We start from the raw sequence: 13853 nt of genomic DNA on the forward strand, positions 1-13853 counted from the left end.
ATAATAAAAGCAGAGAGATAAATGTTGCTTTTGCCATAAGTAACATGTTCAAAATACATTTCGTAGCCACCCGCAGATGCAGCAGAAAAAACTTCAGCATTATATATATTCGAAAATCCCTTCCTGGGATTGCAGTATTAATAAATAAATAAATAAAAATAAATAAATTCACGCTCCTTCACAGCTCGTGGTAAGACTTACAATAAAAATGTCGCACTAAATTGTCATCTAGCATCTACGCGCGCGCAGTGATCGAATGTGCGGAACCTATTGACAATCATGGCACGTCACATCGTTCAAAGGGTTTCATAGGCCAGGCACGCACTTAAAGGCTCGCACAACCTTTTCCCAGCTTCATCGCCAGATCAAAGACAACAGCAGTCTTTTTAGAGTCGTTCTCCCCGCAGCTAACGAAACACTGCGCCATGAGACTTGTTCTGCTGTAGGTGCCATGAGGCGCCGATGGCCTGTCATTTGCCGAACTATCGGCCACATAGGCGTTGATGAGTGAGCCCACTGCGACCGCCAATCTCAGTGGACGGTCGAAGTTGAAATCCTGTGAGGAATCTTCGACGCGAACACTATAGTTGGCAACGACGTCGCTCCCTTTCGAGTCAAGACCGTAAGCTGTAGTGAGCAGCCAGGCCAACGCAAAGGCCACGTGCCCACGCAGTCTGCCATAGTTGACCGCCGCGTCTAACTGAACATCAAACACGGGGAAAGAAATGGAAAGTGGAGTTACACGGAAGGTTTTTCCGTTGTCAGACAGCACTGAAAAAATCCAGGGAGTAAAATGAGCGAGCAACTTCGTCGTCCACAGGGTTCCAAGCAAGGCGCGACAACGTACTCCAGTTTGCAACGAGAGAATTGGTGATTTCGGGCATTGTGTAAGTGTCAGCATGTCCGGTCTTGACGTCAAAGTGGATTACTGAGTTGCACAACTCGGGCCAGTTCGCAACGACAGAGTGATATTTTTGAGGTCTGACCACCTCGACAAATGACACTGGAAAGCATTCCCAATGGCTTTAGTTAAACGCTCCGCGCTTTTACGAATGCCGTCACTGAAGACTTCGCTTTTGTGGTGGGCAAATTGGACATCATGCGACAAGAGGTTATTTGTGTCAATGCAGAAAGCGTCGTAGCCACCTCCTCATTGCCGCCGTAGTAGGACAACGAAACTCTTGTTTGCGAAGAGTACAGCCAACTGCACGGTAGCTCAGGATGTCAGCAGGTGCGCATATTTTGCGCCATTTCTTTTCCAGGTGCCGAGAAAGGCGGCAATCAATTTCGGACCTGCGTTCGCAAGTTCAAAGTGAGGAGTGTCGTTTTATCCAAGCCCAACGAACGTGTCGAACTAATCGACGTTGTTTCTGAAGTTACTGTCAAAGGGACATGAGATAATGGGTGGACGTAAAAGTTGGGAAGCAATAAAGCAGCCATCTTCTTTTCTAGAGCAACACTATCCGAAAATTTCGCCTCCTCTGCCTAGCGACATCCATATGGGAAGGTTTGTGAAGCGTTGTAAGGCAGGGCTTAACTTTGGGGCCCGATTGTGAGTACGTAGCCTGGTCTAAAATGCGGTAGAACAGCGGACCGGAATTTACCATCAGCGTCGCATTGCTTCCGGATCGCTTTGGTATGACGGTTGCGATGACGTCCCATGCGGGATTTAGGGATGCGATCATCAAGGTTCCTAGGCGGTTCACGGGGTTTTTTGCTTAGCCACGTAATGTCGGCACCGGCCAGGGCTCACTTGGCCACCTCCAGGTGGTCGAAGTGGCCGGGTAGAACTTACTGACAGCTACTGCACATAGCGGCCACCTGCTGGACTCTGCTCTGGCCAAAAGAGGGTACGCGGATGGCTTGGATGCGTCAAGTCATGTGGTCCTGCGCAGCATGGTAGAGCATCTCGCGAACACTTAGCTTTTACCTTCGCTGCCATCCACCGCAAACTAGGTGCGTGAAACTGAGATGAGCTGACGGAGGCATGAATGCAATACGTGAAGAGGTCGGAGTGCTCGTGGCACATGGCCATATAACATGTGTCCATACTCGGTCTGGTATTCTTGGTGAAGAAAAATATAGCGAGCATGGCGGCAGCAATGATGGAAATGATAAAGACCAGAAGGGCGATGATTCTGATAGGCATTAATCACTTCCATTTGTGTGCTTGCGTCTATAAAGGTGAATAATTTAAGCGTGCGCTTTGATAACGGTCAGCGGTAGAGTCACGTCGTCAACCCGACCCGCGGTTTGCATGAAAAAAAAAGCCATTGGTTACTGCCGGGTTGAAGTTTTCAGATTACCCTTTCATGATGGGCACGGGGAACCGAGAGCGACCATGTGACCTAACAGACCGTCCTTCTGCCTTGTGCAGGTCCTTGCGTTTGGTCTCGTCGGAACAACAAAGCAAATCGACAAAGTTGGCTGACAGATCAGCCTTCGAAATCTGCCAGGTTCAGATACTGATCTCCGATCTGCTGCAGCGCCAAGATTATCACCAAACCGAAGCTCTCTCCTTCCTTTGGAGATATCTTTACTGCTCCATGATACACCAACAGCTCCACCATCACGACACGTGACCTCATCGCTTTGGGATATAAAAGAACAACTTCAAGCCTTCAACTTCAGTGTGCATGGCGGACCGCGAGCGACCATGTGGCCTAACAGGCCATTCTTCTGCCTTATGCAGGTTAGTGCCTACTACAGCTCAGTTAAAGGCGACAACCGTTGTCTATTTGTCTTACCGTGCCCACAGCATGCTGTACTAATGGTGTATGACGTGTACTGCGTATGTTTACTCCTCTTGAGCGGAGATATCGAGTTTAATCCCGGACCTGAACCGGAGGGTTCCAGCACACATGATCTGCTTGAAAAAGTGCTTTTGGGACAAAGTGAATTATTTGAGGATGTTGCAGCACTTCGTACACAACAAACTAGCATGCAAACACGTCTAGCCGTTTGGGAGACCCCATTTGCAGAAATGGAGAAACATGCGGAACGTGTGGAAGAACTTGAAAGCACGGTTAAAGCCTTAGAAGCGAAAAAAAAAAACTGATTTGGAGGATAAAAGTAGAGGCTCGAATTTACTGGTTTTTGGTGTGCCAGTGGAAGCAGAAGACACAGAGGCTGTACTGCGTCGTAACCCAGTCGAAACAAACTACAGAACTGTGTCAAAAATACGACAAAATATCCTGTAGTTCGGTCGTAACCATCAGATTTTTCTGCAGTTCTGTAGTACTTTTCTGTAGTTCTGTAGTTTTCTGTAGTATATATCTGTTGTCTGTAGTTCTGTAGCACTTTTCTGTTGCAACTACAGAAATTTCTGATGTTACTACAAAATATTTTGTTGTCACAACAGGTTCCCGTCAAAAACCGCACAGAAATCCTGTCGGAACATCAGAAAATTTTCTGTAATTTTTTTCGACTGGGAAAGTTCTGATATATTTTCTACCAAGTTAAAAATCACGTGCAAGTCTGTAGCTCGAAAAGATCGGATCGGCAAGAGCGATAAAACGCGGCCAGTAATTTTATATTTTCAAGATTATGAAGAAAAGTATCATGCAAAATGCTTTCAAGCCTAAAGGTTCTAATATTTCGGTTAAAAACGATTCATCACAAAACACGCTCAGGAAGCGTAGACTTTTGTGGAGGAGGGCTTCAGAGGAAAGGGAACATAAAGGAAAAGTTCCACTAATCAACGAGAAACTTCGAGTCGACAACGACCTTTATATTTGGGATGACACAAAAAGTTCGAGGAAAACAATTCGGTAAATATAACATTGCTAAACAAGACTGACACCTCCGGCCTGATAAGAAAGAAATGCGTATATTAAATTGAAATGCAAGCACCATTTTAACAAAAGTGATCAGTTAGAGGCTATTAACTTAGGTTAAAAACCACACATCGTTGTTTTGATTGAAACTTGGGTACACAGCGGCATAGATGATGAAGGCGTTTTTCCACCATCTTAGTGTTTTCCGTCGTGACAGATCAACGAGGGGAAGCGGTGTGGCTGTGCTGGTAAAGCAAAACTTGTCAGCAACTCTCTTGTGTCAGGCTGATAGCGCAGAGACTATAGCCTAAACGTTCCTTACTACGGACAATAATTCTTGGTATTTGCCGTTTATCGAGCGCCTGACTCACCAACCCAATTCCTCTGTGATTTGCGTGAGCACGTCAGTTCATTCGTACACAAAAATTTTTTTTAGTGAGAGACTTAATCTTCCAGGAGTTAACTGGGAACATTGTTCTTGTATTGATTAATTTAGCACTCATGTTAATTATATGCGTGCCATTACCTTATGCCACAATTTGCAGCAAGTTGTCAACTTACCAACGCGAGCGCATGGTTCTTCATCATCAATGCTTGATCTTGTCTTCGTGAGCAAAACAACTGAGGATTTTTCAGTATCAATTGAACATAGAATGTCTGGTCACAAAATGCTGTACAAGTGGTCTCATTTAAAAACATGCACCACTAAGAAGGCAAAAGCTGTACAAGTGAAGCACTTCACACGCGCTAGAGACGAAAGCGTGTTAGATTATCTCGATTTCCTCCTAAGCAACTTTCACGGAAGCAATGTAGTAGAACTTTGGGACAAGTTCAAAAACATTTGCACTTATTGCATCAAAACTTTTGTACCACCGAAAACAAAGAATATAGGAAATGAAAGCACTTGGATAACGCGTGAAGTCATTCACTTGAAAAGAAAAATAAAGCGTTTAAGACAACGGAATGCCTCATGAACTACAGAGCAGAACTTACAAGCTACACAGAGCTCGTCAATTGGGCATGCCAAATGGCCATATTTTAAAAACACCTTGCCGCACATTATTCGCATGGCTCCAGAAAAATTATGGAAATTTCTGAGTAAAAAGAACAAGGCAGTGGATCGAATAATAAAAGATGGCATTCTCATCGTTGAAAAGCAAAGTATCACCGAACACTTTAATGCGTTCTTCCACATTGTGTTTATTAACTCAGAAGAACTTGCTCTTCCCTGTTCACCTTTATCAAATGTATCTCTTGATTTTGTATCCGCCCAAGGTGCGCTTTCCCTGCTCCTTAATCTCAAAACAAAATCTACCCTCGGACCGGATCACATACTGAATGCTTTTTTGCGCCGATACGCACAAATGCCGTCATACTTTCTGGCAGTAATTTTCTCTGCGTCGCTGTCCACTGCAGCGCTTCCTCCTGACTGGCGAACGGCACGTGTAGTGCCAGTGCTAAGGAAGGGAGACCCCACAATGATTACTAACTACCGCCAAATATCTCTAAGATCATCTTGTTGTAAGATGCTTGAATAAGTCGTAGCCAACTTCATCATAGATTTTCTGGGGGATAACAATACACTTTCACCTGCGCCGCATGGTTTTCGTAAACGTTTTTCTGCGGTGACACAATTAACAACTGTAATCCATTCTTTTGCTGCAATTGTAGACACATCCGGCCAGATAGACGCTGTTTTTTAAGCCTTCAGGAAAGCATTTGACCTTGTTTCACACTCCAAGCTTATAGAAAAATTTAAAATGATTAACCTTCCTCCTTTCATTATTAACTGGTATGCTGCGTACGTCACTGATCGTAGACAGCTCGTTATATTGATACTTACTACTGAAGTGAGTCGGGTTCAGGGGGCGAGCTTCACCGCAGCGGGCTCAGGAGGCGACAACGGAAGACGAAGCGGAAGACAGGCGGAAGACAGCCAGAGAGGAGAGGCAAAAAGTAACGTTTATATACACTTTCTACACACTGAAGAAGGTACAAGTCATGAGAGGAAAACGGAGCTATCTGTCCAAACAAATCCGTCAGTTAAATATGACTTGTTATCCCCAGTTCCCTAGCTGAGGAAACAAAGTTCATCGATACTATCCAATCAGTGAGGGCAAGGGATCACTCAAGGTGCCGCCCACTGCTGAGGGTGAACCTCCTTGCACATCTTCCGGTGGCGAGGGGAAATCTTCTGATGTCGATGACGATTTTGTGAGGGCGATGGAGTTTCGGTATCAGGGCAAAATGGTCCGACAAGCCGCCGTTTGACGGTGGTCATTCACTCCGCGAAATTCCAAGGGGTCACCTGCTTGCCTCGAGAATTCGGCGAGCGGGTTGAATGCTGCTCGGCGACGCGCCTCGAGCCCATTAATCACAAGAATAGGTGCCGTGTTGTCGCCGTCGTGGCGCCACGGGGATTAAGGCTCGAAGGGCAGCTGGTCTTTATCCTGAAGGAGGGGGGGGCGGGAAGGGTTGGTCGTCGCAGCCGGAAACACCTGCCGTCGCCGCCGCTTCGCTGCTTTTGGCGGCGGTCGCCCGCCGGCGTCCGCTAAGTATGCCTTCATTGTCAGCTGCTGGAGTCTTGCCGGACCTCCGGTCACAACAGTACGCCTCCATTGTCAGCTGCTGAAGTCTGCGCATATCTCGTCCTGAACGCCGGTCACAACAGCCCGACAGCCGCCCGAAGAGGTCTGATAGTTTCAGCAGCCAACGCTGCACCCCGTAGAGACCTGGAGTCGGTTCAGCCTGGTCGGTCTGGCCACGTCAAACCTGGCCATCTGGTTCCGGCTTCCTTGTTGAACAGCGCAAGCACACTCAGACACTCAAAGCCCAAAACACAGCAAGCAGCGAGCGCAAAACAAACTCTGAGAACTGCCCGGCTGCCTTCATAACAATGATTGCCATTTCAAAGTAAAGAAAGCAAAATAAAATTCGTTCAGAGAATTTTAAGCTCTCTTCCAAAAAAGACCATGTCCGAGAAACAAGAAATAAAAACAAGATTTTCTTTTTAGCAAATATGCTAGCTAAAATATTGATCCATGTCGTAACTTGAAAGGTGCCATAGAAGGCCATTTCCTGTGAGAACATACCCAAAGGTAGAGCGGTACGTAAAAGATAGTAAGAACAGCAGCAGCAACAGCAAAAAAACAACTGCACAAGAAAAAAAAAAATATTATATGCGTAGCCAGTTAACATCTGGGAGCCCAACTAGAGAGCTTTACCCGGGGAAACTTCGACTCAGGCCATCAGCGTTAGCATCATCGCACCCCTTTCTATAACGCACGTCAAATGCGTGCTCCTGCAAGGCTAGACTCCAACGAAGCAGCCTGCCATTTTTGGCCGACATATTACGAAGCCAAGTCAAAGGACAATGGTCAAGAAACGGAGACCCTGCCAAATAACACTGCTGCTTCTGAATCGCGCACACAAGACCGGGGCATTTTTTTTCTGGTGCACTATAGGCCTGCTCGCGTAGGGTGAGTTTCCTACTTAAAAATACAACAGGGTGCTCCTCCCTATTGTCATCTTGCTAGCTGAGGACGACCCCTATACCGTGGTCGCTCGCGTCGCATTGTAGCACAAATAAACGCGTGTAGTCTGGAGTTCTCAAAACAGGCTGACTGGCCAGGGCCGCTTTCAGGGCCAGAAAAGAGCGTTCTTTGTCTGAATTCCATTCTACTTTGACGGGTTCATTCTTTCGCAAACTGTCGGTAAGGGGGCTGGCGATTTCGGAAAAACTGCGGATATAATGTTGATAATTTCCGGTTCTTCCGAGGAATGACCGAATATCTGTCTTGGTGACTGGCCTGGGGAATTCTGATATGGCCGCTACTTTTGGTTCTAGTGGGTGCCGATAACCGCGTTCGACATTGCGACCCAAGTAAGTCGAGTTTTTCCCAACTGACATTTCTCCGCTCTCACAGTCAAGCCTACCTCACGTAACCGTGTCAGTACATCCCTCAAATGATAGAGGTGTTCCTCCCAGCTCTTAGAAAAGACAGCGATGTCATCTAAATATGGAAGAGTATAGTCCCCAAGACCCTGCAGCACACGGTTCATGAGACGGGAAAAACAAAAGGGCGCGTTTTTGAGGCCAAATGTTAGGACGAGAGGACGAAACGTTCCTAGAGGGGAAATAAAAGTGGCGCTTCGGCTCGCTTTCTCGGTCAGAGGCTCCTGCCAATACCCCCTAGTGAGGTCCAGCATGGATATATAATTAGCACCACTTATGGCCCCAACCATTTTCTCAAGATTCGGAATCGGGTAGCTCTGATCACGCGTGATCTCATTCAGAGGGCGGTAGTCGATACATGGACGAGGGTCTTTACCTGGCGCCTCAACCAATATGATGGGGGACGTGTATTCACTCTCGGATGGTACAATCAGCCCTATGTCTAACATCCGCTGAATCTCAGTTGCCAATATTTCCTTCTGCTGGGGTGAAACCCGGTAAGGCCTGCACCTGATGGGCTTGTCCAAATTAGCTCTATATCATGTTCGATCAAGTTAGTCCTGCCGGGCCGGTCAACGAAGCAATCTCTGAACCCTCGCAAAAGCGTTTCTAGCTCTTCTTTGTGTCTATCTTCCAGTTTGGCGTCGCATTAAATTTTGTGGCAAAGTTTTTGAGTGCGGAATCTAGTTGTAGTTTTGGGGAAAAAAATCACTTTCCATCTCTTTAGGAACATTTATAGCGAGCTGCACAACGGCTTCCCTCTGTCTGTACGGTTTAATTAAATTCGTGTGGTAGATCCTCACCTAATAAGGGAGTAATTACACATTGCATCCACCCAAGTGCAGCCATACGGCTACAAAGGAAAGCTATACAGCTTTCACAGAAACTTCGTAGTTAAAGAAAAATTCGTCCTGAACCGGGAATCGAACCCGGCACCACCGCCTTATTACAAATCTACTCCACCTTGGGGGATTCCCTTAAATATTTGACCAGATCCTCACCTCTTTGCGTCTTGCCGGCATTCTAATAACTTAGTGTCCGAAATCTGCTGTACAACCTCTGCGGGATCCTCCCGTAAAACATCTAGTTTGTTCTTCCGCGACGCAGTCAGTAAGAGCATTTTGTCTCCAACAGCAAAAGTTCGTTTTCGGGCGTTCCGGTCGTAATATAATTTTGCCTTGCCCTGAGCTGATTTCATGTTAGCCTCCACTAGCTCGCGGCATGACTAAAGACGTTCTAGTAGCTGCAACACATACTCAACCACTGTGGGGTCCTCTCCACGCCTTTCCCATGCCTCGTTGAGCATCTGAAGCGGGGACCTTATAGAACGGCTGTACACCAGTTCTGCTGGGCTGAAGCCGGTAGCCTCATGTGGCACAGACCTCAACGCAACATGGCAAGGAAGCCTCCCAATCTGTTTCGTTTTCACGGCACAAAGCCCTTAGCATACTTTTCAACACGGAGTGCCAGGCCTCTACACTGTTGATCTGTGGGTGCCGCACGGAACTGCGTATAATGCGAATACCGCATCTCTCAAGGAAGGTAGTTGTAAGAACGCTGGTAAAGAAGATGCCCTAATCACTCTGCACTTCGGCCGGAAAACCCACTCGAGAAAACACAGAAAGCAGCGCTTTGACCACCTCTACCGAGCTTACTTTCTTAAGTGGGACGGCTTGCTAGAATTTGGTGGCCGGACATATTATAGTCAAAATATATCTGTAACCTGATGTAGTTACATGCAACGGTCCCACTACATCTACAACAACACGCCGAGAGGGCTCTGTGATTATTGGCACTAATTTCATAGGGGCCTTTCTGGTCTCGTGTGGTTTGCCAATTCTCTGGCAAGTGTCGCATGTCTGAACAAATTTTTCGACGTCTTTAAAACATCCGGGCCAGTAGAATTCTCTCAGCAGCCTGTCTTTCATTTTTTTATACCCAAGTGACAGGCACAACTTTTTCCATGCGAGAGGGCAAGAACTTGAGCCCTATATTTAGACGGGACAACAAGCTGGTCGTGTTCTACTCCTTTCCTGTCCTTATACTAGCGATACCATAGGCCAGACCGGCACTTGAAAGCGATGTTTTTGCGTGACACACCCGTTTTTCTTTGGTCGTTCAAGTTTGCAGAGACTGACCTCTCTCTTGCTCAGCGGCAAGCATTTCTCGGTCCACACGAAGGAGCTCGAGAAAACCCTCTGAATGCGACAACACCAGATTCATACTGACTTCTTTTCCTGGCTCAGATTGACTAGTTGCACATAATACGGGACAGTCAGTGCAGCCAGCACCGCTATCGGCGCTTTCTAGATCAGCGCTATTAGTGAGTAAATCCTGTTGCTGCTCGCCACCGTGATCCCGCACTTGGCTTACAGTTTCATGCTTACCCTTTTCCTCTAGCTTCGTCTGCGCTGCGATTTCTCGCGCCTTCGCATGTGTGAGAGCCTGGACAGCATGGTCTTCAAACCTTAGCCCCTTTTCACTGACCAGCATGTCCGAGCGATTGGAAAACATGTAGGGATACTGCTTGGGTAGGTTTTGAGAGACGGTTGCCTCAGTTTGAAGCACCCCGAACGGTCCCTCGATCTCGATACGGGCAATCTGGAGACATATGAGCTATTCTCCTCAACCACCTGCCGTATCCAGAGGCATTCACCCGTGAATTCCCCAGCCCTAACGTTTTGAGGGTGGATGACGTTCATTGTAGCAGCGGAGTCACGGAGAACTTTGCATGGTTTGCCATTTACGGTCAGATCCCTAAGACAAGGCTGCAACAATCGCAAGTTGTCCTCGTTATCCAGAAAAGAAAACATCACTTTTGGATTACGGCAGCCGGCCGCTATGCGCCCAGGCTTCTGGCAGCGAAAGCAGACGACCGGCTTCTTAGATTCGAAAACCTTTTCTTTCCTCGTGTCTTCCTTCGAGCTCCTTACTGCACCCTTTTGTTGTGCAAAAGGTATATTAGACGACGCAATTCCCACTTTTCCCTGTGCGTGAGAGTGCGCCCGATTATCCCTACCGACTTTCGCAGTGAATCTGATTCGTGCTTTCTCCGATTCTCGACGGGTCGCGAACTCGTCAGCTAGTTCTGCCGCGCGTTCCAAAGTCTTTTTGCAAGGCCTGTCCTGCACCCATTGGCGCATTTCATCTGCAAGGCTACCGTAAAATTGTTCAAGGCAGATTACCTCAATGACTCTCTCGCGACTCTCATAAGCCTCTTCACCTTTCAGCCATTCGATCAGATCTGCTTTCAATTTGAACGAAAAGTCCTGAAACGTCTCGCCTTGCTTCCGTGCTGCATCTCGAAAGCGGCGCCGGAATGCATCAGCTGATAGCCGGTGCATTTTAAGAAGAGCTGCCTTAACTTTATCGTACCTTTCGGCATCCTCTTTCGACAATCTGGCAGTTGCTTCAGCCGCTTCACAAGGAAGTACGTTTAATATTTTCTGGGGCCAGATGTCCCGCTGAATTCCCTCCTTTTCACAGATCCTTTCAAAATTTGCGAGGAACAGCCCAATGTCCACGTTTGTCTTGTAGAGCTGCAGGAGATCCTTTATTTTTATTTTTGCGCCCTTCGGAATAGCCTGATTGTTAAAATTATTTCCGGCGCGCGTTGCCTTAGCAATTTGAGGATCTAACTGCCTGAGTGCAATTTCCCTCTCCTTTGCTTTCTCAAGTCTGATTGCCTCTTCTTTAGCCTCCCTGGGCTTCTCCTGAATGAAATCTCAAGTCTCCGAAATTTCATTGCCATCCGCCCCACGCTCCCGAATAGCCTCAATAAGCTGTGGCCTTCTGTGGCTTTTCCCTACCTTAATGCCAAGCTCTTCGCAAAGCAAAATCAACTCCTATTTCTTTAACTTGCTGATGTCCTGGTCACTTTTCAACGATGACTTTCGTAAAACACTGCTGCTTCAAAAGCACAAAATGAAATCTACTAGGTTTGATAATGTCCCTGAGTTATCAAACCTGGCAAATTCTCAGAGAAGGTCAAGCGATCACCATTTCCGATGACAGGACCAAGCGTGGGGGATTCCACCGCAGCCAACCAGTTGAAGTGAGTCGGGTTCAGGGGGCGAGCTTCACAGCAGCGGGCTCAGGAGGCGACGATGCATCGAGGCGGAAGACAGCCAGGGAGGAGAAGCAAAAAGCAACGTTTATATACACTTTCGACATACTGAAGAAGGTACAAGTCATGAGAGGAAAATGGAGCTATCTGTCCAAACAAAATCCGTCAGTTAAATATGGTTTGTTATCCCCAGTTCCCTAGCTGGGGAAACAAAGTTCATCGAACTATCCAATCAGTGGCGGCAAGAAATCACTCGACACTGCAGAGCGTGAACCTCCTTGCACGTCTTCCGGTGGCGAGGGTAAATCTTCTGATCTCGATGGCGATTTTGTGCGGGCGATGGAGTTTCGGTACCATGGCAAAATGGTCCGAGAAGTCGCCGTTTGACGGTGGTCATTCACCCCGCGAAATTCCAAGGGGGTCACCTGAGTGCCAAGAGAATTCGGCGAGCGGAGTCAATGCTGCTCGGCAACGCGCCTCGTGCCCATTAATACAAGAATAGGTGCCCTGTTGTCGCCGTCGTGGCGCCACGGGGATTAAGGCACGAAGGGCAGCTGGTCTTTATCCTGAAGGAGGGGGGAGGCCGGTAGGGTTGGTCGTCGCAGCCGGAAACATCTGCCGTCACCGCCCCTTCGCTGCTTTTGGCGGCGGTCGCTCGCCGACGTTCGCTAAGTACGCCTGCATTGTCAGCTGCTGGAGTCTGGCCGGAACTCCGGTCACAACAATACGCCTTCATTGTCAGCTGCTGAAGTCTGCGCATACCTCGGCCGGAACTCCGGTCACAACGCTACTCCCATGAACTTCCAGTTACTTCCGGCGTCCCTCAGGGCAGTGTGCTTGCAGCGTTGTTTTTAATATATATGTGTGCAAACCCAACATAAGACGGTTGTGATCACTGATCTCGAGCCGGGCATCCTGAAGAGTGAAGTTGAATGGGCCTTAGCCAGCCTTGCTAAGAACAAAGCTAGCGGAATTGATGGCATTCCAGCTGAGTTGCTTCAAAACCTCAACCATGATGCTGTTAACATTCTGCATACATTATGTCAGAAGATTTGGACAACCCTGCAGTGGCCACAGGATTGGGGGAGGTCAGTTTGCATCCCCATTCCAAAGAATGGCAGTGCCAAAGATTGTTCCAACTACCGTACGATCGCGCTTATTTCGCATGATAGCAAGGTGATGTTAAAATCCTCCAAGGAGGCTGCAGCAGTATGTGGATCGGGAGCTTCCGGACGTGCAAGCTGGGTTTCGCAAGGGCAGAGGAACTAGAGACCAAGTTGCCAACCTTCACTGGATCATGGAAATAGCAAGAGAGTTCCAGAAACCCATCTACTTCTGCTTTATTGATTATGCGAAAGCGTTTGACTGCAAAGATCATAGCAGATTGTGGCAAGCTCTCCAAGAGATGGGAGTTCCAATTCACCTTATCTGTCTCCTAAGGAACCTGTATGAAGGGCAAGAGGCCACTGTCAGAACTGGGCATGGTCTTACTGATTGGTTTCCGATTGAGAGAGGAGTGAGGCAAGGCTGCATACTGTCGCCCTGCCTATTTAACCTATATGCAGAGTGCATCATGAGGAAGGCCGGTCTGGACGAGTCTTCAGCTGGAGTGAAGATTGCTGGAAAACGTATCAACAACCTTAGATATGCGGATGATACCACTTTAATGGCAGCAAGTGAAGCGGAACTCACGAGACTTCTGTTGCGCGTACAAGAATAGAGTGAGACGTTTGGGCTTAAACTGAACATTAAAAAGACAAAGATCATGGCGTCTTGCCCTATCAAGTCCTGGAGCATCAAGGGCAAGAAGTGGAAGCTGTGACAGATTTTCTCTTTTTGGGCTCCAAGATTACCTCGGAAGGAGAATGCAGCCATGAAATTAGGAGACGCCTGCTTCTTAGAAAGAGAGCTTGACCGCCTAGTAAAGAGCAGACATTAGTCTGCCAACCAAGATCCGTATAACTCGTGCTATGGTATTTCCAGTTGTGATGTATGGATGCGAGAGTTGGACTGTGAAAAAGGCCGACCACCGAAGAATTGACGCGTTGGAATTGTG

This window comes from Amblyomma maculatum, unplaced genomic scaffold, assembly GCF_055883805.1.
Source record: "Amblyomma maculatum isolate TAMU_Amacu unplaced genomic scaffold, ASM5588380v1 scaffold_20, whole genome shotgun sequence".
Lineage (NCBI taxonomy): Eukaryota > Metazoa > Arthropoda > Arachnida > Ixodida > Ixodidae > Amblyomma > Amblyomma maculatum.